The sequence below is a fragment of the Caretta caretta genome, chromosome 8, assembly GCF_965140235.1.
Source record: "Caretta caretta isolate rCarCar2 chromosome 8, rCarCar1.hap1, whole genome shotgun sequence".
Lineage (NCBI taxonomy): Eukaryota > Metazoa > Chordata > Testudines > Cheloniidae > Caretta > Caretta caretta.
Window position 1 is genome coordinate 2,658,742 of NC_134213.1, and position 15,617 is coordinate 2,674,358.

At 40.4% G+C, this 15,617-nt stretch overlaps 1 protein-coding gene and 1 long non-coding RNA gene across 10 annotated transcripts in view; one reads left to right on the forward strand and one right to left on the reverse strand.

The window, feature by feature from the left end:
• The window catches only part of EBF1 (EBF transcription factor 1), a 330,802-nt gene that overhangs the window by 295,716 nt on the left and 19,469 nt on the right, over positions 1-15,617 (forward strand). The gene's annotated exons all lie outside the window — the stretch shown is intronic.
• The window catches only part of LOC125641886 (uncharacterized), a 127,730-nt gene continuing 116,757 nt past the window's right edge, over positions 4,645-15,617 (reverse strand). The window contains exons 3-4 of the long non-coding RNA XR_012669546.1: positions 6,389-6,460; positions 4,645-4,779 (exon numbers count right to left, since the gene is read on the reverse strand). This is a non-coding gene — a long non-coding RNA (uncharacterized LOC125641886). The remainder of the gene's footprint in view (positions 4,780-6,388; positions 6,461-15,617) is intronic.

A 15,617-nucleotide genomic window follows, 5' to 3' on the forward strand; every position in this document is an offset into this window, starting at 1 on the left:
CATTAAGCGTTATTGATGAAATAGACATCTTTTAAGAACTGGAAGCAGCTGTGGTCCTGGTGAGAGCGTGATGCTGACTCTTAGTGCACGCTCTCTGCTCTGCAGAGCTCCAAAGGAGGAATGTAGCAGCAACATCTGTGGTCCCAGGGATTGTGATATCCTACAGTAGAACTTTGGTCTCCTCTTGCTTTAAAACTGCTGGACCAGCTTTTCAAAAGTGCTTGGTGCCCACGCAGCAACTGCCATTGAGAACAACAGCGAGTTCGGACTCTCTTTCCCCACTGTTGGTTACGGGAGGTGCTGCGAGGTGCTGAGATCCATGGATAATCTGGCCTGATTTTTTTTTTTAAATGTAGAGTTTCTGGAGAAGCAGGAATAGAAGCAGGTGTGGGGGGATGGAGAGGTGGAGCAACCGGCTGTAGGGAGGAGGCTTCTCCCCTCATGCACAGGGGCAGATCAGGGGAAAGAAGCCAGCTGACAAGAGGGGTCACAAACAGATGTGCCCGGACACACATTCCAAGAGCAGACCCAGTACAGGGGTGGTGGGGGACACCCTCTAGCCCTGGAGTCAGCTCAGGCACCTGGGGTGAGTTGAGTAGAAATCTTTCCTGGTCAACGCGCCAGGGGAGGCAGATTACGGGGAGCAAGAGCTCTCCAGAGAGAAGTAAAGAGAACTAGTGGGATGCTAGACCTGAGGGATTGCATCACAGTCCCTAAGGTGGAGACTGGAGAAGGCCCACTCCATGGGGCTGGGAGATACGCATGTTTGTGTGTGAGATCACTCTCTCTGTCACACTCGCACACTCACATCTTGGTTCTCGCACACCTGTGTGGTGGAAATCTGTAAAGAGGTTTAAATCACAAGCACCTTTATTTATTAAGGCTTCTTCACGCTTTGTACCACGAATCTTGAAGATAAATCTAGGGCAGGCCCTAGGAGATTCTGGAGCTACGCTAGCAACTTCACAGATAGTTATAAAGCAGGTTCCATTATGAGGTAGATTTTAAACACCTCCTTTCTCACCAGCTCTTACACAGAAAGTTCGTTGCCAGACACAATTTCCCATGCATAGTCTCCTGCCTGGGGCAGGGAGCTGGGGGTGATGGGGTTCAGGTGAATTGGCCCCTAGTTGCTTTTGACTTACAAGGCTTTAGGAACAAAGAGTTTTGGCCATACTTACAGGGTGTGGGGCTCTATTCTGGGAAGCAGTGACTCTGAAAAAGATTTGGAGGTTGCGTTAGATAATCAGCTGAACTTGAGAGCTCCCAATGTGGTGATGTGACTAAAAGAGCTAATGCGATCCTGGGATGCATAAACAGAAGACTCTCGAGTAGCAGTAGAGAAGTTATTTTACCTCCGTATTTGGCACTGCTGTGACCATTACTGGAATACTATGTCCAGTTCTGGTACCCCCTATTCAAGAAGGATGTTGGTAAATTGGAGGGTGGTCAGAGAAGAACCACGAGAATGGTTAAAGGATTAGAAAGCCTACTGTGTAGTGTTAGACTCAAAGAGCTCAATCTATTTAGCCTAAAAAAGAAAGGGCTAAGGGGTGATTTGATTACAATACCTACATGGGGAACCAATATTCAATAATGGGCTCTTCAGCTTAACAGAGAAAGATATAACAATGGCTGGACTTTGAAGCTAGACACATTCAGATTGGAAATAAGGCATACATTTTTAACAGAGAGTAAGTAACCATTGGAATAATTTAGCAAGATGTGTGGAGGATTCTCCATCATTGACAACTTTTAAATCAAGATTGGATGTTTTTCTAAAAGCTCTGCTCTAGGAATTATTTTGGGGCTGTTCTCTGGCCTGTGTTCTACAGGAGGCCTGACGAGATGGTCACAATGGTCCCTTCTGGACTAGGAATCTATGAATGGAAAAAAGATTGTCTGTAAAAACTTGATGCTTATTTTATACATCACTCCTCTGTGCAAACTAACACCAAGTATGGGTTTTTTTGTCATTGTTGGCAACTGCAGGCTACCACTATACTTAAGATTGTGATTGCTCACTAGGTATGTGAGAAGCAAGTGTATCTACCTTGCTTACCCTTCCAATAGGGGTCAGAGATCCTACCCTCCCGATACAATCCAGCAATCCATATTTCGCCTGCTTGTCCTCCGCTGCACACCTTATCCTCAGAACAGGGGCTTTATTTCTGCTTATGTCTCTGTGGAGGAGAGAGTGGAGCTCACAGCAGTCTCTTTGCCTGTCAGGCAGTATACCACTGCCAGGTTCCACCTTCCCTCATGGACCCTCTCCCATGCCAGTCCCTGAGCCATAAAACATAATCTAAGGGGCATTTCTTCTTCCTCTGTCAGTTCAGCCTGTGTCCTGTACAGGGCACCGTTAGCAATCAGTTGGGCACTATCTACAGGGAACCCTTCCCAGCAGGAAACTCCACAGTACAACGATTTACCCTGAATCCATCCTGACATTGATCCAGATCAGAGAAACCTTTGTACTGAACAGAGGGTGGAGGGGAGGATGTGGATCGCGGGACCACAACCTACTGTTGGACTCCCTATGCTGACAGTGAATGTGTGAGACGTGATGACTGTCTCTAACCACTGAGCTGGTACAGGGACGTGGGAGCAGAGCGAAAGCTGGTCCTGGCACCTTTGCAGGGATTTTCTGGAGTTCTACACTGCTATTTATACCAGTACTAGGGGGGTTGGGCAGTGTACATCCTCTACCTGCTGCCGTGAGGCGTGTGCAGGGTAGACATACCCTTAGGGGGAGATTTTCAAAACCACCAAGATTTGAGTAGTCAAATGCCTTAGGCAGCAGCTTTGAAAACTTTCAGCCTTAAAGGGCACTATCCTGATCAAAGTGTTGCGGTGGGGTGTGGGGTTTTCTTTTTCTGGGACTATGTAGGGTCTGAAACACAGGAGAGCTCAGAAACAGTGAAGGGCAGAGTCATATACACATTTCTGGCAAGGAGCCCTTACTTTTCCGAAGGTCAGCAGCATGTGTACACATTTCAGTGAGTTTTCTTTATAATTGGGTCAGCATTTACTCAGCAAATGATTAGAGCAGATGGTATCATTTAGAATCTGTGACAAAACTTGAATACGTGCGGGCTCGCAGAATGACAGGGATCTATGCATCATTTCTTCACTCTGCCTGCCCGAGGGCAGGTTTCTAGATTGGGTCTGGACCCTCTAGATTAAATCAACCCATTCCAGATGAGTGACTTGAGCCACTTGTTTGAATGACCAATAAGGCTTATCCCTGTGATCTTAGATTCCCCTATTTTAAAAAAAAAATCCACAACAATGAAATGATGGAGGCAGGAGGACACTAACCAGGTAAACATGTTTCCTTCAAGCAGTAGCGCTTTTAGAGAAAATAAACCCCAGTTGAGGAAAGTAACAAAAGCTGCATTTGTGTATTTTGCTCCATGGAGCTGAAAATATCTCTTAAATTGATCCTGTGGGAGTAATAAATACACATTACTTTATCTTGTACTTCATGTCCTATACCCCTGAGTCTTGATAGAACAACACCGCTTAATAGACTTTAAAAAAAGAGTAATTACAGTCATTGGTTGTGTGATTTTTCAGCCCTTCCAGCCCTGCCTGACCTTCTAATTTAGCTCACCGTGTCTAACTAATGCATTTATATTCATCTTTTATGAAGCATGTGTAGTACAAAATTGACTTTGCAGTCTTTAGCAAGCTGTCTTACCAGGTTTAGGATCTGGTTAGTACTGTGAATAGTGTGTGTGCGTGTGTGAACGTGTGTGTAAATCTTGCAATACCTGTGCTTCCAATTAATTATTTTTGATCCTTTTGGAAATATAATAAAAAGTATTTATTCCATTTCCCCCTCTCTCCCCTTTAAAGCTTTTATACATTCCAGCATTATATATAGCTAAACATGCAGGCAAAAAGATGCAACTGTTTTTAAAATGATTACCACTAATGTTTCTGCTTGTCAGAAGTGCTTAAATTTCCCTGCTCTTTATCTAAAAACTTAGCACTGTTACCTTTTAAGAATTACAAATTTATAAGATCTTACGAAGCTGATTTACAAACACAGCTGACAGTTTATGATGAATGATGTTGCAAAATGTGCAGTTTGTTTCTTTGTCATTTCTAGATATGTATCTATTAGAAAGTGGATTAAGAAAAGAGAGAGCCCCCTCTGAAAGAGCCCTGGAGCTACAGAGCGCACACACAAATATCTCTCCCATGTTTCCTCATAACTTCCTACTCAGTGCACTCATCCCGTAGAGCACAATTGTTCTCTGTGCATTTTCTTCCACCATATGGTATCCTCATTACCATACACTAAGGGTCCATATGGAGAACTTGTGAAGTGAACTGTGTTCATTTTAACTGCCAGATGAGCAGCCTTTTGCTTTGCAAGCTTATCTTAAGTCATCTGCTGTCTTTATGTTGTTATGGCAACACAGTACCAATAAAAAATTCTAATCTACTGTAAGTGTCTTGGATCACAGTATTTTAAGTGCTTGCTGTAACTGTCCTCTAAGTGAGGATGCTTGTTCTTTTAGTATGACAAAGGGTTATTGTCAACTCCAGCAGGTGGCAGTAAAGAAATTGTTTCTCCACCTCCCCCCCCCCGCACCTCCCCCCCCCCCGAAAAAGTTAAAGTTATATAATTACAAAACAGTATATCACAAGCATATTTGTAGGCTGATCCTCCAAATTTCATTGTAAGGTTAGGATCACAGCTAAAGCTCCTTCCATGCTGCAAATCACACGCTGAACTGTGAAACGATGGTGGCAGCAAATGCGTTCCTAAGGTTTTGCGGAGAGAGGGAGAGAGAGAGAGAATTAGACTGAAGCACCACTTCATTGGAATTCTGAAGCCTCCATAACCATGAAGCTGTTTTTGCTACACCCCTGAATTACTCATTCAAACACCATGCTAATTAAGAGTACCTTAAAGTAATGGAAGTAGGCAGCAACATCCTTAAAAATAAATCATTTTCACCTCTGCAGGCCACATGATATGTTGCATCTCTCTCTCTCTCTCTCTCTGTATTGAAAGTGAATGTTTGCTGTCTCAGTTCATCAGTTCACATTAGCCTCATGCTGAATATTTAAACACAGAACAATTTGAACGCACCATGAAGAGAGACAGTGACTGCGCTTTCACTGGGAACAGCAAGGGCTCATCTAATAATAATTTAGTAAATCAGCCATTTAGTGGCTCAGTTGTACACTGCACTGTGCCAAATAATATTCACTTCAACTGTACGCTGATAAAATTGAAATTCAGACCCAAGTCACGCAGCCGTCTTTTGCTCAATGGGGAGATGAAACGGAAAATCGCCCTCCCAATAGAGTAATTGTGTTTAGTGATTTATCATAAATACAGTGGCATAGCAATGGAAACAGGAATTGGTTGTATATGGTACAATGTAGTCTAATTATGCTTTTATTGTTTTAGTTTCTAATGCTCGGGCTATTCAGCAATTCAGAGCTTGCCGTCACATCTTCAACTCAATACGTATGTGGATGAGAAACAGTGACATAGCAGCACTGGGCCCCTTTAGGGGGCAGTGTAGATCGGTACTGCCCTCGTGGAAGCCCATGGGGCCATTGTATCGTAGACCAGCATGATGTCCTGGAGGAGCTCTGGGAGTGCAGCTGCTATGGTGCCCTTTCACAGGATGCACTTTGCCCCACACCATGGAAGCACTGAAAGACTCGTTTAGTTCCTCCGCTCCCTGAATGCAGGGGGTACAGTTGTATGCTTTCAGCCCATTTCCCCCCCCCCATGCACACCAGGGCCAAATCCTTACTCTCATAAATAATCCTTTCTTACTTGAGTAAAACAGCAGGATTTGTTCTCAATTGTGTTATTTTCAAACACTTCTGCAGAGAAGTCAGTACACAATTAGGCCGACAGAATAATATAGGAAATGGCCTATGCAATTCATGCACTAAAAACTGTCTCTTCGTGTTAGCTGTACCTATAGGGACCATGTTATAACCTTAAATGTAAGTGGCATCATCTGTTACTTTTGAGTAAGAAACAGAATGGTTTGGGGGATTAATAATTTAGTTCTATACCTAGCGGTTCCACAGACTTTTTGTTTGACCTTGGACAAGCCTTGCCTTAGTTTCTCCATCTGTAAAATGGGGTGAATATTTTATGTAATATTTGTTTGTTTCAGTTCCTTGAGCTCCTATACAGGCTCTGGGCCTATACATATTTTATAAAAGCACCTTTCCTCGTAAGCCACAAAAGTTTCCCCATTCTCCACAAATAAGGTCCTTACCTCTCCACCTGCTCGGTCAGCCTGGCCTGTCAGAAACAGCCTAGGAAAATAACTAGGCTATGCTGAGTGCAGAGATCAAGACTCTCTGTGATGCAGGGTGTTGGGGAAATAATACCTACCTTGTGGGGGTGTTGTGAAATGTCATTCTTTCTTGTAATAAGGAACTTCGAGATCCTCAGATGGAAGGCATTCTAGAAGTGTGAAGCATTATCAATGAGCCAGCCTACAGTTACCATTTCTAAACTTAGTTGCAGGTGTTATACAGTGGTTCACTCTCTGATATAAAATATGATCACTGCATATTTCTCAATTCTCACAACACACTCCAGCTGAGCAGCAGAGAGCATCCTCCTTACCATCATGATGCCGTTTAGCAGTGTGTGCTAGAAGCATACGGTGCCATTGTCATAATTCTTCTAAGAAATACAGGGCTTCACAATCTATACTTAACTGCTGACACTTGAAAACTCAGACATTTTGGTAAAATGAATCAGGCCTTAATGTTTCTTTTATGAGATCTCTTCTCATAGGAAGGAGGTTTGGCACCATTTGGAGATCAAGCGTAGTGATCCATCATAGTAAAGTCAGCTGTCCCAGCCAGCTTCTCAGAGGTCACTCGATCGAACCAACAGCTCTTACAACTATATTATTGCTTATGGAACAGTAATTGAGGCACTATAGATAAAAATTACCTGCTCTAATAGGCAGTGAACAATTTGCTCTCAATACAATTATAAGCCAAATCATTCATTTCATAACACTTGGACTAATTTATTTGTTGACCTTTTAATATCCATAGCTCTTCAGCTGTATTAGTGGCAACTCAGAAATATCTCTTGTTCATTTTACTTTCATTGATTTTTTTTCCATGGAGGCAATAACAGGTGTTTGAGTACAGCCTTTTCTTTCTGTTGTAAAAGTCAATCATGTAACTTACGGTGATATAACTCCTCTGGACTGAAAAATCTTCTAAGTACAATAGTGTACACGCTCATGCTATCTCTGTAAACAAGGGTATGCATTTTTGCTTTGTTTTCATGATAGATCTGTGTTCACATTAATATATTGGACAGTGGAAGATGGAGAAGGTACACTGGAATGTTATATAAAGCTATGCCACCCTATGTAATGTAATTTTGTTTCATATACACAGTAGTGAAGATACAGGAATTTCAGAAGTCGTCTTTATTTTAATCCCCACAGTAGGATGAGCTATAGGTCTGCTCATTAATGATGATATCCTCGTCATTTTATCTTGATATAGTATCTTAAGAACATAAGAATGGCCATACTTGGTCAGACCAGTGGTACATCTAGCCCAGTATCCTGTCTCCCGACAGTGGCCAATGCCAGGTATTTCAGAGGGAATGAACAGGTAATCATCAAGTGATCCATCTCCTGTCTCCCATTCGCAGCTTCTGGCAAACAGAGGCTAGGGATACCATCCCTGCCCATCCTGGCTAATAGCCACTGATGGACCTATCCTCCATGAACTTATCTAGTTCTTTTTTGAACCTGTTATAGTCTTGGTCTTCACAACATCCTCTGCCAAAGAGTTTGACAGGTTGACAGTGTGTTGTGTGAAGAAATACTTCCTTTTGTTTGTTTTAAACCTGCTGCCTATTAATTTCGTGTGGTGACCCCCTAGGTCTTGTGTTATGAGAAGGAGTAAATAACACTTCCTTATTTACGTTCTCCACACCAGTCATGATTTTATAGACCTCTATCATATCCCCCTAGTTGTTTCTTTTCCAAGCTGAAAAGTCCCAGTCTTATTTCTCTCTCCTCATACAGAAGCTGTTCCATACCCCTAATCATTTTTGTTGCCCTTTCCTGAACCTTTTCCAATTCCAATATATCTTTTTTGAGATGGGACATCTATATCTGTACGCAGTATTCAAGATGTGGGCGTACCATGGATTTATATAGAGGCAACATGATTTTGTCTTACTATCTATCTCTTTAGTAATGATTCCCAACATTCTGTTCGCTTTTTTTGACTTGCAGCCCAAAGGACTGCCAAGCACTTTGCAGACTGGAACTGGTCAAACTTTTCTAAATTTCAAGTTTTTGACATTTCAACTGGAAAAATATCTTGGCTCTATTTGATCATTTTCATTACATTTTTGGGGCTTTCATCTTGCCTGATAGCTGTCTGAAATATTTTGACGTTTGAAAAAAATTATTGAATTTTTGAGATATTTTGGAAAATCAGTAAAAATTTTGAAACATTCCTGTGAAATTTGTTGCTGGTATTTTTCCAATAAACTCTGAGAGCAACTATAAAACAGTGATTGTTTCATTCACCACTGAAAATGGAGCCTTGTCTGGTATGAAATGTGATACCTATTTTCATATCACAGAGCCGTCAAGGGAACTATACTTTATCCAACTGAAATCAGCTGGCAGGAAGAATTTAATCAGAAAAATGTGAATGGTAATTGTGAATCATTTAAGAACACCTTACTAGATGCCCCAAAAGCCACAATTGAGGAATAAGGCCACACTTGTTAAAAAAACCAACCTGGTTTAGAGAGTAAGCGAACGCAGCTATAAAAAAACAAGTGTGTGTGTATATGTGTGTGTGCATAGATATAACAAATGGGGGGGAAAAGGGAAGTTGACAGTAATGAATATAAATCAGAAGTTAGGAATTGTAAAAAAAAAAAATTGGTAAGGGAAGCCAAGAGATACAAGGAGAAAGTTAAGGACAATAAGAAGGAGTTTTTAAAGTATATTAGAAACAAAAATAATCTGGACAATGGTATTGGCCCATGACTAGATGGAAATGGTAGATCTATCAATAATGCAGAAAAGGTAGAAGTCTTCAGTAAATATTTCTATTCTGTATTTGGGCAAAAACAGATGATACAGTCTCATTGAATGGTGAGCATAGAATCATAGAATATCAGGGATGGAAGGGACCTCAGGAGGTATCTAGTCCAACCCCTTGCTCAAAGCAGGACCAATCCCCAACTAAATCATCCCAGCCAGGGCTTTGTCAAGCCTGACCTTAAAAACCTCAAAGGAAGGAGATTCCACCACCTCCCTAGGTAACGCATTCCAGTGCTTCACCACCCTCCTAGTGAAAAAGTTTTTCCTAATATCCAACCTAAACCTCCCCCACTGCAACTTGAGACCATTACTCCTTGTTCTGATAACAACCATTCCATTCTACAAGTATCTGGAGGATATTAAACGAACGCTACTAAAGTTAGACATTTTTAAAGCATCAGGTCCAGATAACTTGCATCCAAAAGGTTTTAAAAAGCTGGCTGAGGATCTCACTGGACTCTTAATGTTAATTTTCAATAAGTCTTGGAGCACTGGGGAAGTTGCAGAAGACTGGATGAAAGCTACTGTTGTGCCAATATTTAAAAAGGCTAAATGGTACGACCTGGGTAATTATAAGACTGTCAGGCTAACGTCAGTCCTGGGCAAGATAATGGAGCAGCTGATACGGGACTTGACTGATAAAGAATTAAAGGAGGGTGATGTAATTAATGCAAATCAACAAGGCTTTATGGAAAATAGATCCTGTCAGACTAACTATGAGATTACAAGTTTGGCTGATAAAGGTAATAGTGTTGATGTATTTCAGAGGAACAGCCGTGTTAGTCTGTATTCGCAAAAAGAAAAGGAGTACTTGTGGCACCTTAGAGACTAACCAATTTATTTGAGCATGAGCTTTCGTGAGCTACAGCTCACTTCATCAGATGTATACTGTGGAAACTGCAGCAGACTTAGACGCAGACTTCTGTAAAGCATTTGACTGGGTACTGCACAATGTGTTTAAGTACCTATATGGGGCGGGGGGTGGGGGGAAGGAAGTCTTTCGTTTCCTGTAAGCAAGAAAGTTGAAAAAGTCTTTTAACAAGATAAGCTAGGAAGCACTTCACTGAAGTACTTCTGCTTGAGCTAAAGCCTCTTTATGCCATAAAGTACTATGAAGTCCTTTGAACACATAGTTGTAAAATATAATTGTTACACATTTGGCATTTTATGCTTTCCTAGAAATTACCACTTGGTATCTACACCTAATCTACGTTCTTTCTTTTCATTTCAATTGGGTCTGAAGTGGTCCTTCATTGTAATGAGAATGCCCCTTTCAAGAGACTTTTTTCAATTATACTGATGATAAAATGTAAGTGAACGTACTCATTTGTAGGGGTTACGACTGAGCTGTGTTTTAACTGTAATGCTAAAACCAATCAACATTATTCCAGTCTCTATTTCAACATTTTTATGCACTCGCTCTGGGCAGAACATAGTGGAATATCATTGTAGGTCAAAATCTCAGTGCTTGTTATTTTTCACTTTTCATTCCACCATTAAAAGCTAACATGTTCTCCAGCGCCTAACTAGAAACTCTTCTTATGGTAGATTTACAACCCAAAAACTCTTCACCATTGGACCAAAAAAGTGACAATTCCTCTCATCTTAGTACTTCATTCTTACGTTATTTTTATTTTCATTAAAACTGTTTTACGGGGATTTTAAATGAATTCCATATAGATGAGTTTATATCTTGTTTCTGGAAAATATCTAGTCAATCATACAGGTTTTTTATATCGACAGCAAATATTCATAAAGATAAATACACCAATAAAAACAAAATTCAGAAGATGAAATAATTAAGTAAAAACCAATTCATATATAATTAACACTTTGAATGCCAGATAGCTATACTGATAGACATTAGCTGAAGATCTGGCCTTGTAATACTAATTATAATTAGATTCTTTTATAGACTTAAATCCAGTGAAGTGGACCATGTCACCCACTACACTTCTGATTTGACCTGGAGGGCCAGCATTTTAAAGGGGATTTGAACCTGGCCTCTTCGTGCAAACAATTGTGCATGGATAAAATAGAGATTTCAACCTACTTGATTTGCAAGTGCAAATATGTTTCACACACACAAAGAAGTTAATCGTCTCTCTATATTCTACTATGTACACCTGCAAAATTACAAATCTTATTTGAAACTTTGGCCCCAAGTATTTTTCATAATTCTTTCTAATAGGATATAAAAATTGCTTCCAAGCAATTGTGAAAGAGCTAGCCCTGTATTTTTTATCAAATGTCTCACAATATAATGTCTAGGCACTCACAATGCCATTCCTATCAAATTCTTTTTATGTTTACATAAGTCCATGCCCTCCAAATAATTCAAAACATTCTTATTATTCCATAAAGGAACTTTGACAACTTTCCAAAAATATACAGGGTATAGAATGATCAAGATAAGAGCAAGAGTAACAACACTTTTCCTTTTTGGCCACTCTCGTCTGCAGCTGTTTTTAAGGAATAGGAAAGTTATTACCATTGAGAGTACCTGATTTAAGAGCTATCAGGAAATCTTACAGATGCAAAAAGGAAAAGCAAACCTTAAAGCCTCAATAAACTCAGTGAGCAACATCTGCTTCAAAATATACTAGATGCCAATACAAATAGTTTGGGATAAATTTTCAAAGCAATGAGGTTCAGAGCTGATTTTGCATTGTTTTGAAAATGTACATCTGCATGCATCACCCAGTGAATGCAAGTGCAATGCATTGTGTGAAATGAATTTAAAATATAGCTATTCAAATCCTTTAAATTTCAGGTAGAAAAAACATTCTAAACTTTAGAAATACTTGGTCCAATTATGCTTTCAGCTACACCTATGTAAATGAGGAATAACCCCATTGCAGGTAATATAAGTGAGAATAGAATCAGGTCCACTGTATTCTGATGGGAGCCGGGCATTCTCTTGCAGGAAGATGGTTGTGTTCTGTGAGCCACTGAGTTGAACACTCCTGGACTTACCCATTTTTAATTTGGACACCATTTACCTTGTGTTCCAGTGATCCACTGGGGCACCCAAGGTTTCCTTCCTGGCAAATTAATCATGGTATGGAAGATTGGATTGCATAATTAAGGAGATGGAGTTGTTGATAGAGTCCCTACCTTCTAGAGATCAGTGGTAGAGCTTTCTCTATAATACGAAAAATTGTACTGTTTCCTAATCTTACCAGTGTTTCAGACTGACATTCTATGGAGGTTTCAGAGTAGCAGCCGTGTTAGTCTGTATCCGCAAAAAGAAAAGGAGGATTTGAGGCACCTTAGAGACTAACCAATTTATTTGAGCATAAGCTTTCGTGAGCTATAGCTCACTTCATCGGATGCAACATTCTATGGAGGATATCCTTCTTTACTTCCTTGCAGTGTGTTCTTTTCCTGATAATCAGGAAAGAGAGACTGTAAAAGATGCCAGAGAATCACTCAGCTTCTGATGATGGCAGTTCCTTCAAGCAACAGTTAACAAGTTCCAAATAGGATGGACATCTTCCAGCTCAAGTAATATAAGATCTGGATGGATGGAAATATAATGAATGGCAGCTACCAGCTAGAGGATCTAGATGGAGGAGGCTGACCTCATGGATTAAAATTTGACATCACTAAAGAGCTCTGGCTTTAGCTCACAGAGCTGGATGTTGCTCAGACTGTGCAGTAATCTTTGTCTGCAATAGAGAATAAGGTAGAAAGAGATGGGGGAGAGAGAAGGTGGGAAGCTGCTCCAGTGGAAATCTTGCAATTGACTTTAATAGGAGCAGAGGTAAAACCATAAACTGAGAAGGCGGCTTTGGGGCAAGATGCAATATTCCTGTGTTTGAGCAGGAGAGGCAAAGCCCTGCAGAAGGGGAATATCTTGTGGAGAAAGATGAGAGTTTAAAATGTCATCTTGGCAAAGATCTCCAAAGAGAGGAATTCGTATTAGCAGAGTGATATTTGGTACTAAGTTTTCTCCTCTAGACACCTTCTTCTTTTTGACTTAGAGACCTACCACCAATGAAGACTTCCTCTGCTCTTAGAGATGGGGCTATCCTAATTACTTGCCAGATACTTCAGTTGATGATAATATACTGAGAGCAGCCATGCTCTCATACATAAGTATATTCCAAGGGTCCCACATTACTATCTACCCAGACTACATACCCTGAAGTTCAACATCTTTACCAGCAGCTGGGTGTGCGGCCCATTGGTATAGCCCAGCCAAACCCCACCTGGAATGTAAACACATGTGTTTTAGATTAACAAGGCCGGCCAATACTCTTCTGGTATCTAGGGTGCTGAATTAACAGGAGACATAGATAAGAACATAAACTCACAAGGATGGTCTTACGGACTGTCATTGTTATTTTGTTTCCTCTTTTTGACTGTAGTAGTTGCAGCTGAGAACTGTTTGAATGGGGTGTTTTTTTCTCTATTACTATGGATTTGTCACCCTTGTGGTGTCTTCATCATTGAGTCTCATCTTTTAAGGCTAGATATCTGCATGCTTTTGGATTTCAGCGTTCATTCTTTTTGGTGCCTCATATAGACTTTCTATATTTTATTTATAGGCTTGATTCATTGTGGAGCAGGTGGGTAAGGTCATGCATCCGTGTTTTTAGTGCCCTAGAGTTAGGCTGTGATCCTCTGTTTGGGTGGAAGCCGTTGAGACTGTTAAAGCTTGGAAAAGCCAGAGTTCTAGTCCCAGGGTGGGCCTTATGTGCTTTTGGAACGTGCCCAACGTGCCATTGGAATTTAGCAGCAAAAGCATGGTAAAATTCCATCCTCTAGTTGATATTAAGCTGTGCCTTTTTATCTCAGACACTTTTTCTACCCGTTGGCTTTCTTCCTCATTTGCCCTCTGGTCCTTATAGAAGCTATTCTGTGTTCATGTCTTCAGCGGGAAGACTCAGTTATGGAACATGGAAGTATTTTTCCCTGATTTTGTTTGTTCTTCAGTCAAGTTTTAGTTTCTGTGCGACTGTAACGTCTACTCGAGGATGTGTCCTGCCATTTTACACTGTTCTGTTTTTGATAGTTACAGTCCCATTAAATTGGCACATTCCCCTCATTTTTAAGTGGATTAAATCTCTTTGCATTTTGATTGCTTGTACAAATGATTTTTCTTTTCACATGCAAATGTTGAAAACACTAAGATAAAGAAATGGGCATTGTACAGATCAGGAGAGATGCACTGAGTTCATGGACGTCCGTAGAGATGGCAGCTGTAGCATGGCTTTGAGTCTCCTGTACGTTTAGCTAAAGGACTGGCAGTTCAGAATTGTGATGTCCTAACTGGCAGTCCTATTGGCTGTCTACCCAAACATCAGTTTTCTTTGGTGCACCTTACACAGAAAGGCGTTCTCATGCTTTATAATTATGTCTCTCTCACACACACGTATTGACACTCTCTCTCTCTCTCTCTCTCTCACACACACACCCCTAGGAACCAGAATACGTATGTAAATTGTGAGGAAATAATACATCTATGTACATTTTTTTTTAAATGTACAAAGTGGTCTTAGCTCTAGCCCACTGTAAGAGTATCCATAGTAAGCATCACCTGCCACTTCATCCATCGCAAAATAGTAACAAGTAATTAAGAATTTAATATTCATCATTTTAATCTGAAATTTCAGAATGTGACTTTTCAAGGGAAGAAGCTAATTGGCAACTTATACTCAGCATTTTAGCTCTGCATGTGGGTTTGTGCTGTCATTCCCATGAAATCAGGAAGTTAGGAGGCAGAGCCAATAGGTCAGAGATGAGTCGAGGAAGTATGAATGACATCATTATCCATGAGCAACCTCTCCAAAGATGAATGAGCTCTCTCTTGTATTACAAGGCTAATAGAGCATTAGAAGGCGATATGATATCTAGACAACACATAAGATAAATGCCTCATGATTTGCCAGAACAGCTTTTTTTTTTTTTGGCAAGTACATAAATCCTTTGGTAGACTAAATAATACGGTATGTGGCTGATGAACATCATGTACAGTGGACAGCTCCTGCCGGACAAAATTCCTGTGGCTTTAACAAGTCCCTCAAACATTCTGTAATTGATTTATTTAGATTAAATATTCTTTTTAAAATGCTAAAAATACTCAACAGTGCCCTGGCATCAGTTAAACCCATAGTCCACATTGGGATGGATACATAATTCTTTTTACTAATTGCAACATTGTAAGCAGAGGTCATCAAGAATGGTAACACATCTTCCTTAACCCTGGCACGTACTGGTCGTTATGATGAAATTTGACCCCAGTGAACCATATATGGAAAATATTATTCATTCTGAAGACAAGTGCATAGCAGACAAAGCACTAGACTTTTTAATATGAGATTATAATTCAGTTTAAACTAAATGTCATGGTCCTGATGAATTCCTGTTGGAGAGTTACTCACATCACAAGCTGAACAAATAAAGTTGGACAAGTGCTGTAGTATTCACTTTTGGTAAATTCAGCCAGAAGTGGATTTAGTTTGAATTTAACCTTCTGTGTTCCAAAAGCGCAGTCCTTCTGCTGTG